We start from the raw sequence: 12,046 nt of genomic DNA, 5'->3' as shown, positions 1-12,046 counted from the left end.
ATCTATTTTATCAGATGCGAGAATTGCAACTCCTGCTTTTTATTTATTTATTTATTTTTGCTCTCCATTTGGTTGGTAAATCTTTCTCCATCCCTTTGTTTTGAGTCTTTGTGTATCCTTGCATGTGAGATGGGTCTGAATGCAGCAAACCGATGGGTTTTGGCTGGATCTTTTGATTGGGGGATTTAGTCAATTTAAATTTAGGGTTACTGCCATTTGATGTTAACTGGCTGTTTTATCCATTCGTTGATGTAAATTCTTTATGTTTGTGCTCTTTACTTTTTGGTATATTTTTAGAAAGGCCAATACTGGTTGTTTCTTTCTATGTGTAATGCTTCTTTCAGAAGCTCTTGTAAAGCAGGCCTGGTGGTAATAAAATCTCTGAGTACTTGCTTGTTCATAAAAGATTTTGTTTTTCCTTCAGTTGTGAAGCTTAGTTTGGCTGGATATGAAATTCTGGGCTGAAAGTTCTGTCCTTTAAGGATGTTGAATATTGGCCCCCACACTCTTCTGGCTTGTAGGGTTTCTGCTGAGAGATCTGCTGTAAGTCTGATAGGCTTGCCTTTGGGGGTAACCTGACCTTTCCCTCTGGCTGCCCTTAGTATTTTCTCCTTTGTTTCAACCCTGGTGAATCTAACGATTATGTGCCTTGGGGTTGCTCTTCTTGAGGAATATCTTTGTGGTGTTCTCTGTATTACCTGGGGTTGAATATTGTCCTGCTTTGCTAGGTTGGGAAAGCTTTCCTGAATAATATTCTGAAGAATATTTTCCGGCTTGGATTCATTCTCTCTGTCGCATTCAGGTACACCTATCAAATGTAAATTAGGTCTTTTCACATAGTACCATAATTCTTGGAGACTTTGCTCATTCCTTTTTATCCTTTTTTCTCTATTCTTGTCTTCCTGTTTTATTTCATTAAGTTGGTCTTTGACCTCTGATATCCTTTCTTCTGCTTGATCAATGAGAATGTTTAAACCTGTGCATACTTCTCGGAGTTCCCATATTGTATTCTTCAGTTCCATCAATTCACTTATATTCCTCTCTAAATTGTCTATTCTCCTTAGGATTTCGTCAAACCTTTTTTCAAAGTTCTTAGTTTCTTTGCATTGGGTTAGAACATGTTCTTTTAACTCACAGAAGTATCTTATCATCCACCTTCTGAAGCCTAAATCTGTTAATGGAACACACTCGTTCTCCATGAAGCCTTGTTCCCTTGTTGATGAGGAACTGTGATCCTCTTTAGAGGGAGAGGCATTCTGATTTTGAGTATTCTCAGCCTTTTTACGCTGGTTTCTTCCCATCATTGTAAATTTATCCACCTGTCGTCTTTGTAATTACCAACTTTCAAATTAGGTCTCTGAGTGGACGTCCAAGTTGTTAATTCCCAGGGCCAAAATGTGAGCAACCCACTGTGCCGGCCAAAACAGTGGCGTTAAGACTGATGGTGCTTTTCTGCCCGGGAATCTCCAGTCTGGCTTCCTTCTTGAGTCCGTAATAGGCGACTCTGCCTTCCTGGAGCTCCAAACGTCGGTCAGAAGGGGAACCAGTGCCGTTTACTCTGTACCAAGAGCTGCCGCGCCGAGGTGCCGGCAAAACCACTGCACCGGCCACAGGAGTCGCGCTGGCGACCTGTGGAGCTCCTCCACTGGGAATCTTCTGGTCCGTGAGAGACAAAAATTTGTCTGAAAGTGTGGCGTCCTCTTGTTCTCTGCACGTTCACTGGGAGCTGCAGTCCCGAGATGTTAGCGATCAGCCATCTGGGATCGTTCCTCTGGGGTATTAATTTCTAAGCCCAACACTACCCTCTGTCTACTTGCTGGGAGGATCAGACAGAAAAGAACAGAACAGATGTCACTCTGCAAGGCTGGAAGAACACAGTTGGGGAAGTTGTGCCGCAGTAGTGGGGCAGATCTCCCTCTGTGCAGCAGCCCCCGTGGGCCCTCTTTAAGCACTCAGCTGCCTCATAACTCAAGATGATATCCACTTCTCCTTGGGGAGAAAGGATTTAGAGCAAGTTGAGTCCTGGTCACTTTCGTGTACTCAGAGAAGTTTCCTTAAGATGAGACCTCTGGTCAGGAGAGAAAATAGGTCTCTTATTTTCCATTAGGGCATCTGCTCAGGCAGTTCTCTGTGACTTCTTGCCTTTGCAATGTAGGTCAATCCTCTCAGGATCTTACCCTAAATTTCCACCTCTGATTTCTGTCAACAGTCATTCACCTGGAATCTTTTGTATGCCCCGAAAACTTCAAATCTAAAAAACTCTGGACTTAAAGCAAAGTTATTTCCTTTCTAGTACCATAGCTAGCATCATACTACGATGCTTAGAGCAAAAAGAATTCCCACGCAGTGTGGCTTCTGTGTGTTTCATGACACTGGACTACAGATGTGTTTTCCTAATTTCATTTGTCCCATGTCTAGTAAATAGTAATACCAGGTCAGGCACTACTCTAATTGCTCTATAGGTATTTTATTTTCATAGTAATCCCATGAGAAAGGTATCACTATCATTCCTGGGTCAGATGAGGATACCGAGGGTCAGCATGTTCTGTAACTTGTCCAAAGTCACAGCATTTTCTTTTCTTTTCTTTTTCTGAAACAGAGTCTTGCTCTGTCGCCCAGTCTGGAGTGCAGTGGCATGGTCTCTGCTCCTTGCAACCTCCACCTCCTGGGTTCAAGGGATTCTCCTGCTTTAGCCTCCTGAGTAGCTGGGACTGCAGGTGTAATATTGGGGTTCAGGGTGCCCTCAGATGCTTCTCCATGTCCTTGGCCTCCTGCCCTCTCAAGAATGAGAGAGGGGACCACAGTAAATGCCGGACTCAAAAGTGTTTGTAGGAAGTGATTTATTTAGAGAGAGAGAAACAGGAGAAGGAGAGAGAGAAACAGCTAACTCTCACACGAGTGAGAGAATCCAGCAAAGGAAAAGAGCCACTGGGTGCCATCACTTTAAAAGCCACATTTGAGGCCGGGCGCGGTGGCTCAAGCCTGTAATCCCAGCACTTTGGGAGGCCGAGGAGGGTGGATCACGAGGTCAAGAGATCGAGACCATCCTGGTCAACATGGTGAAACCCCGTCTCTACTAAAAATACAAAAAATTAGCTGGGCACGGTGGTGCATGCCTGTAGTCCCAGATACTCAGGAGGCTGAGGCAGGAGAATTGCCTGAACCCAGGAGGCGGAGGTTGTGGTGAGCCAAGATCGCACCATTGCACTCCAGCCTGGGTAACAAGAGCGAAACTCCGTCTCAAAAAAAAAAAAAAAAAAAAAAAAAAAAGGCCGCATTTGCAGCCGCTGCTGGGCCGGCTGGGAGCTCCCCGCGGCTTTCGTCGCCATGCTGACCCCGCCAGAACCCCATCAGTGGTTGGGCCACTGCTGGAGCCGCTGTCCACACAGGGACCTGCGGCCAGCAGGCGAATGCCCCGAGGAAGGCTGCTTTCCTGCTACCTGGGTTGGAGACCGGGGAGGCCAGAACCACGCGCTCCTCCCCTGCAGGCCTGCGCTGTCCCCGCCCCTCCCTGCTGCTTTTCTCTGGGTTCAGCCTCAGGGCGGGGCTGTTCCCGGACAGCAGGGAGCTGATCCTTTCCACCCCACAGGCTCCTGCAGGTGTTGGTCCCGGAGATAATATACGAAGGAGGGAGAAGGAGAGGGAAAGCAGAGAGCTGGGAGGTAAAAAACTGCCTTTTAATTCCTGCTGAAGCGGAATTAAAGGTGTTCTTAAAGAGACAGGACAGAATGGGGCCTGTTTTACTCATGGTTTTAAAGTCTTCTTCCCTGGTAGTACCCCTCTTCTGGTTGTACCCCTTTTTCTGGTGTGCCCCTCTCCTGGCTGGCTCGCCAAAATGTAATATTGGGGTTCAGGGTGCCCTCAGCTCCCGAGAAGACATTTCTCCAGGTTCTTGGCCTCCTGTCCTCTCAAGAATGAGAGGGGACCACAGCACAGTGCACAGTAAATGCTGGACTCAAAAGTGTTTGTAGAAAGTGATTTATTTAGAGAGAGAAAAAGGAGAAGGAGAGAGAAAGAAACAGCTCTCTTTTTTTTTATGGACACATTTCTAGAAAGACATGAATGACTAAATCTGACATAAGAAGAAACAGTCAATGTGAATAGACCTATAACAAGTAAAAAGGCTGAGTTAGTAGTCAAAGGGAAAAAATAATAACCACAAAGAAACATCTATAGAGAAAGAGAGAGAAACAGCTGACTCTCACACTGAGTGGGAGAATCCAGAAAGACAGAATCCAGGAGAGGAAAGCGGCTTCCACCCTGAGTGGAAGGGAACAGAGAGAGATGGAGGTTAGGAGGGAAAACAGGCTTCCAGGAGAGAGTGTGGAAGGGGGCTCCAGAGGGGAATCCAGGAGAGAGAAAGATGGTTTCCACGAGCAAGAGTGTTCGTGGAAGGGGACCCAAACATGGAGTCCGAAGGGGTGTGGAAGAAGGGGACTTTTAACCTGGGAGGAACCCCCACCTTCTCTAAGGCCCCAGGCCAATGAAAGGAGTTCCTTAGAACTTCCGCTGGAGTGATTGACTCTTAGTTTCTTCCCGCGCTCTCGAAATTCAAACATAAACCATTACATCTCCCGGATGGAGAGAGATGGGAGGGGGCATGGCGCTAGGAAGTTCTTGCCCTTAAAACTACGCCCCCTTGTGGACCCGGAAAGCGAACACCTTCCTTCACAGGCACACACCACCACACCCGGCTAATTTTTGTATTTTTAGTAGAGAGAGGGTTTCACCATGTTGTCCAGGATGGTCTCAGATCTCCTGACCTCATGATCCACCCACCTTGGCCTCCCAAATGCTGGGATTAAAGGTGCGAGCCACTGCACCCGGCCAAGTCACAGCATTTTCAATGTGGGTGAACCAGGATTAACACCCAGGCCAGTATCTGACCCCAGAGCTCTCAGACAAGCCTGTGCTCTTCTAGGGAATAAGGACCGCAGACCGGGAGAAAAAGGCAGAGCCAAATGGTATTACGTGTGAGGCGGCCGTGTGGCATTGCATTATGCATCAGAATGACTAATTCTGTGTGCCAGGGTTGTCAGGTGAAACCCAGTGGAGGCACAGCCCAGAGTTCTGCAGGGGCCTTCAGTGGTAATCTGATGCAATCACATTTCCTAGAGGTGGCAGTTAGAGCTCTGCTGCTGCTGGAGAGAGGCCGAGAAAGAAGTTTCACATACTGTTTTTTGATCAGCAGGTTTGGAAACTTTGAATGTTTGGCTCGCAGGATGGGGGAAATGCTCCAGCACTTCCTGTGGCTTGGAGTCTGGGTTGTGCGATAGGGAACTGGGCGCGAGCCTTGCCTCCTCCACTGGGGACTGTCTGCACACATCACCAAGTGACAGGGCTTGCTGGGAGGAAGGGAGCAGACACTGGCATTACAACAGCTGAAAAGCAATTTGGAAAGCAAATATCCAGAAAACCAGAACAAGGGAGGAAGTGTGCGCATTAGTTTGCAAAATGATGAACTTTCCAGTTGAAACGCTGATTCCCCAAGTGCAGGAGAGCTTGGAGTGAAGGGAAGGGAGTGGGTGGCTCAGCTCAGGTCTATTCCTGGTTTTGAAAGAATTTTTCCAGGAGGAAAAGGAATCTGGAGTAGGTCCTGGTCTCACCTCTGAGCAGCTCCCTCTCTATTTCTGTCCAGTGGGAACAAATGAATAGCTGCTGCTTGAAGAATGTCTGAAGGTTTTCTGTGCGAGGAATTCTAGATTTTAAAAACGCATCACTAGCTTGAGTAATCCTTCACATTTGTAATTTTAATCTCTGAATTTGTTTTTAGGGAAAGAGTGGTTCATTTATTCATTCACTTGACTGAAAAATATTGAGCTGCTCTTTACCATGCTATCTGATCAGGTCTGGAACAACAGAGATGAATAAGATATGAGTCCTACCCTCAGGAGCTCATATAAAGGAATAGGATAAGGTGTGGAAAAGATCTCTGGTAGGTCATTGTCAGTACCTAAGAAGACAGATTCAGGGCAGTGACTTGTAGCGTGAGAGGCTGTGAGGTCAGGGAAATCTTTCAGAGGAGATGGCACATGACATTGGCTTTGAAATCTAGGTGGGAATTTTTTAAGCAGACCCAAGGAAAGGGAAGGACATTGGAGGTGGAGAGAACATGAACAAAGACGCAGTGTGAGGACCTTGGCAGGCTCAGGAAACGGCAAGCCGTTTATGAAGAAGGAAGAGATACAAACGTTTGTCACAAGTTCTCTAACCCTTCACCAGACCGTAGCTAGCTGGAGGATGACCCTGACTTAGTCTAGGGGTTCCTTCTTTAAGCAGACCCACCAGCAGCCGCCGCAAATGGACTGTTGACAGTCTTAAGGCAGAACCCATTTTCCATGTCTGACTTACAAAGCCATTGCATGTGTATGGGGTTTGGGGAGCAGGGACTCACTGGGTCAGGGAGGAAGCACTGGTGGTGGTTGGATGCAGGCTGTGAAAGGTTTATATCCGAGAGGTCCCAGGTCACCATCCACAGATTTAAAGCAAGAAGTGAGATGTTCAAATGATCACAAATACAGGCATTCTGTTTCTTGTACTATGTATCCTCTGTTGCTTTGCACAGTAGAAGCTGCAGTTAATAGAATTTTTACTGTTCTCTGTAAATTGGAAAGAGTTACTCAAAAGAATTGGGCTACTTTCCTGGAGACAAGCCCACAGATGCAGGTGATGATAATTCAACATGGGACTAAAGGAAAGTTTTCTCTGCCAGTTTCCATTACATTTCTGGTCGAAACTATTTGGTGATTCTTTCCTTTTGAGAAGCCGAGGAGGCAAATAGTCTCAAAGTATGTCCTACAAGAAACCTGTGCCACAAGATGTTTTATTTAAAATAAAAGTTTTCTGGACAGATACATTTGGGAAATACTGTAGATTGAATATGGAGATTTCAGAGAACACATGTATTACATTAAAATCCCTGAGAAGTCCTGCAGTAAAGGAAACTATTTTGAAAGAAAGGCATAGAGCCCAGCACAGTGGCTCATGCCTGCAATCCCAGTACTTCGAGAGGCTGCAGCAGGAGTATTGTTCGAGCTCAGGAGTTCGAGACTAGGTAACACAGTGAGATCTTGTCTCTCTTTGAAAAAAATGGCATAGTGGTTTCAAACTTGGGCCATCAAATCTGACAGATGTAGATTACATTCTGGCTGGATTCCATATGTGGATGTGAAACTTTGGGCAGGATACTTAATGTCTTTGCATCTTGGTTTCCTTGTCTATAAAATAGGCTAATAATGGTACCTAATTCAAATTGTCTTGAAAAGCATATAGGACATGAGCTAGTTCGTTATTAGCAGATATTACTCCATTCACTGTTTCCCAAGAATCCTGCCTCTTTCTTTTTGCATTGCGTTTGTAAATAACTCAGAGACGTGGTGCTATGTGGGAAATGCCAGAGTGAGACCAACTCCTGCAATCCATGCGTGAGTTCTGATAGTCTCGCAGAGGAAAGGCAGCCCCTAGGTGCTGAGCGCTACGTCACAGATGTGGACGTGCAGCCATATGAAGCTCTAGAATTGGGGAGCAAAAGATCCTTTCCTCTTGGCTGTAAGATTAGAGTGTGTAGCTTCAGCCTGTCTTGCCTTCCAGTCATTTAATGACCAGTTTGGAACTTAGGTCAGTAAATGGATATGGTTAGGTTGACATTAGGAGTTTTTCAATTGCAGGTGACAGACACTGAACTCAAGCTCACATAGCATAATGAGGAATTTCATCGTTTGTCTATCTAGGAAGAATGTTAGGATAGCTCAGAAGGAAGGAAGGAGAAGTGTTAGGAAACTCCACAGAAACTGAACATAGCTAGGCCTCCTGTCCTCGTTCCCTTTGGAACGTTTTCCTCTTGACTCGTCTTGGCTTCTCCTTGTCTCATTCTTTCTTATGAGGCTTTCCGCATGGAGGGAGCAAGGCTGCAGACAGCTTCAGCTTCCTCCCCAGCAGAAAGCAAGAACTCCCGGCCTCAAGTGATCTGCCTGCCCCGTTCCCCCAAAGTGCTGGGATTACAGGTGCTGAGCTACTGCGCCCAGCTAACAGATAAATTCATGAGATCCTTATTAAGGATACTTATACCAAGTTGGATCATGTTTATTGCAAATATTTTTTTCAGATTGTTTTTCATCTTTAAATTTTTACGATATATATTTTAAACTAATATATAAAAACGATTCCCTGTGTAAGGATCATGCTAATCTTCTCTGTATTGTCCCAGTTTTAGTGTATATGCTGCCGAGGCATTTATTTAGCTGTCTGAATTTTTATGAAGGTTTTTGGAATTCAGAAGTTTTTAAGCTTCTTTGTATCAAATCATCAGGCTCTTCTTTGATGCTTTCTGTCTTTGGTGTTTTATTAGTTTGCGAGGGCTACCATAAAAAAGTACCACAGACTGGGAGCTTTAACTGACAGAAGTGATTTTTCTCGCTGTTTTGGAGGCTGGAAGTCAGAGATCAAGGTGTCATCAGTGTTGGTTCTTTCTGAGGGCTTTCTCTTTGGCTTACAAACGGCCATCTTTTCCCTGTGTCCTCAGATGGTCTTCCCTCTGTACCTTCTGTGTTCCAATTTCCTCCTTTTATAAAGATACCAGACAGACATACTATATTAGGGCCCGCCCTGAAGACCTACTTTTAACTTAATTACCACTTTCAAGGTCCTGTCTCCACATACAGCCACATTCTGAAGCACTGGAGGGTTAGGATTTGAACATATGAATTTTGAGGGGGTACACAATTCACCTAGAAACGTTCTCATCCTATCACCCTGAGAAGAATCAAGTATTTGAGGAGAGTCATAACAAGCTAAGATTTAGTGTCTTCATTAGTTTACTGCAGGTAATCACACCTGTCACTGAGGGCTGTGAAGAAGAGTGAAGTACGTACCCACAGTGCCCAGCCCCATGCCCGCTCCGGGCTCCTGCCTGCCACTCCTTCTGACAACTGTCCCCTAGCCTTCGTGGTGTCAGTGTCAGACACTGTGAAAGCAAAGACTTTTCTCTGAAAGTTTCCATTATATAGTAAGCCAACCATCGCTAATAGCGCATTTCCCCACCTGTCAAGTAAATGGGCTGATTGTCGCTGAGAGTAGGGTATGTTGCTTTTGTCAACCGTGTATACAGATAACGAAATATTGAGCCTCCACATTGGATTCCTTCTCTCTCTCCTCCCTTTCTGCTGAGTTCTGTTCTGAACGCACCATGTTCCCTCATTTCTGAAGCCATAAGCTTCCTCTTTGGCCCTGGGCTGTCGTCAGAATGGCCATCGGGTCCCTGATACGGGAACCTGAAATGACACCCACTGATCCATCCGGACCCTCCAGTGTAGAGCAGGTGGGGGGACACATGCCCACCATTGCTGCTCTCATGGGAAACAAAGACTGGCTTTAGCAAACCTGGACATTCATCCTGAATAATGTCAGCTGATGGTACCACCCACTTTATGTATTCTTGGACCTAGACACTAAAGGTATTGAGACAATTTCAGTCTGTTTGTCATAAGAAGGATGGTAGCACAGAGAAGAGAAGAGCAAAACTTTTACCCAAGTCTGTTTCATTGGCCCCTCCTGAGGTTCAGTGTACCATGCAGGGCAGAGTTCTCAAAATCAAAGACTAGAGGGCTTCAGGAAGACAGCAGGGCCAAGAGGGAAGGCTGCTTTTGGTTGGTGCTCCTCCTGAAGCCCTTTCCCTTTCTGCCTAACCTAAGGCAAGGGAAAATGTGGTCCATGCCTTTTTCTATCAGAGACAACTCAACATTAAAAATAGGAGACGAGGCCGGGTGCGGTGGCTCACACCTGTAATCCCAGCACTTTGAGAGGCCAAGGCAGGTGGATCACGAGGTCAAAAGATCGAGACCATCTTGGTCAACATGGTGAAACCCCATCTCTATTAAAAATACAAAAAATTAGCTGGTCATGGTGGCGCGTGCCTGTAGTCCCAGCTGCTCAGGAGGCTGAGGGAGGAGAATTGCCTGAACCCAGGAGGTGGAGGTTGTGGTGAGCCCAGATCGCGCCATTGCACTCCAGCCTGGGTAACAACAGCGAAACTCCAAAAAAAAAAAAAAAAAAAAAGAGAGACGAACACCTCCCTCTCCTATGTCCCCATCATCATTATAAACCCATTATCCATCATCAGTAGATTATGACTGTTAGAGGGCAGAGGACAGCTTTCCTGGGGAGGAAGGAGGGGGCTGAGGAGTGGAAGCAGATCGTTTCTCCAGCTGTTTGGTGTTTCTCTCCCACTGATCTGCCCTGGCCTCTACTGGCCCATCTGTCAGGCTTGTGAGTGCAGTGGGGGAGGGGACACAAGGTTCACCAGGGTGAGTGCGTTCATTTTCCCAACACACAGTTTCTACACGAACAGCCTTATAGACTTAATTATTTTCTCAGTAGGGTTCACTGTGCAACAGAAAGACTAGAAAGAGCATTAAAAAGGTCAAAGCCATTGTGGGCACCCAAAACTAAAACTATATGGGAAATTCAGAACCAACATAAAAGAAGATCAGGTATTTGGGAGCTTTGTGGAACCCAAAGAATGAGTTAAGCTATATGGAAAAAAAAACCTGTGGAGACATAACAGATCTTTAAGAGATTACAGCAAGAGGCGTGTTGAGCTTGGGGCATAGAACAGAGCTCCATGTGTAGAGAGATGAGTTTCTAGGTGGAAGTCAAGAGCGATTTCTCTCTGTTGTCTTCGAAATGCCACCCAAAGCTAGGGAGACATTTAGTAGAAGAGTGGGCTTGCCCACGGGTTATAGAGTCACAGGTTACTGCTATGCAGACTTCAGTAGTACCTAACTCTAGAATAAGAACGGATTCCTCTTTCTCATTTAATTCAGTCAACTCTAAACACACCATTTAACATGCATATCCAGGTGATGGAATGTTGATATTAAACATGGAACAATTCCAACATTTTATTTGGAATGGAATGAAGTCAAGCTAGCCGGCAAGCAGGGCCAGTAGCTATATAATGTGATGTGCATTCTCCGCCCTTTCCTTAACCACCTCCCGGGATTTGGTAGCGACTCTAGAAGGCATAATGGTTAGAATGTCTAGCCACCTGCCTAGGCCTGTCTTTTGTTTCTCCCTGTAGTGGTTCTTACATTTCAGTTTGTATAAGAATTATTATACCCGGCTAGCTGCACAACTTCTTGTAGCTTGTATTTACTGGGCCATTTAAGTAATGCTAGGTTATCTACTTTGGTAATTTTGACAACACGAGGCTCAGTTGTACTTTTGGTGGCTCTGATGAGATGTTCGTTGAGGAGGGATGCATTCATCCGACTGCCATGTATTAAAATGCCTGCCTGCTGTAACCCTGAGTCTGCAACTGTGAATGTGATGTGGGCCTTGCCCTTAGACGACTCCAGATGAAGTGGGGAGAAGCTGACAAAGCAAGTCCAGTACCCCCAGTGTGGTCCTGGGAGAAGCACGGGGCACCAGGACGTTGACTTTGTTGGCTGAAGATTTTCGAATGTATTTCCTTCTCAGTTATGCCTCACCAGGAGTTGGGCTTGCGCACTGATCTTTGCTGGAGAGCCTGATGAGACCATGTGCCTTGTGTTCAAGAATGGGATGGGTTGTCCTGATCATTGGTAATCTGCCTAGAGGATTTGCTGGCTTGCCACCTGTATCTGTCTGTTTCCATGCTCCTGATAAAGACATACCTGAGACTGGGTAATTTATAAAGAAGAAAGGGGTTTAATGGACTCACAGTTTCATGTGGATGGGGAGGCCTCACAATCATGGCAGAAGGCGAAGGCATGTCTCACGTGGTGGCAGACAAGAGAGAATGAGAACCAATCAAGAGGGATTTCCCCTTATAAAACCATCAGATGTCATGAGACTTATTTACTACCACAAGAACAGTATGGGGGAAACCTCCCGTATGATTCAGTTGCCTCCCACCGGGTCCCTCCTACAACATGTGGCTATTTGTTGAGACTGAGGGGGAGGGGCTGCTGACCTCTAGAGGGAAGAGGCCAGGGATGCTGCCAACTATTCTGCAATGCTCAGGACAGCTCCTACAGCAGATAAGTATGGCTCCAGCTGGTAACCGTGC

At 46.0% G+C, this 12,046-nt stretch overlaps 1 protein-coding gene and 1 pseudogene across 24 annotated transcripts in view; one reads left to right on the top strand and one right to left on the bottom strand.

The window, feature by feature from the left end:
* Positions 1-12,046, top strand: part of ELMO1 (engulfment and cell motility 1) — a 588,268-nt gene that overhangs the window by 104,673 nt on the left and 471,549 nt on the right. The gene's annotated exons all lie outside the window — the stretch shown is intronic.
* On the bottom strand, positions 8,132-8,232 carry LOC118143954 (U6 spliceosomal RNA; annotated as a pseudogene).

This window comes from Callithrix jacchus, chromosome 11 (genome assembly GCF_049354715.1).
Source record: "Callithrix jacchus isolate 240 chromosome 11, calJac240_pri, whole genome shotgun sequence".
Taxonomy (NCBI): Eukaryota; Metazoa; Chordata; class Mammalia; order Primates; family Cebidae; genus Callithrix; species Callithrix jacchus.
This window is presented reverse-complemented; position numbering and strand designations above follow the sequence as displayed.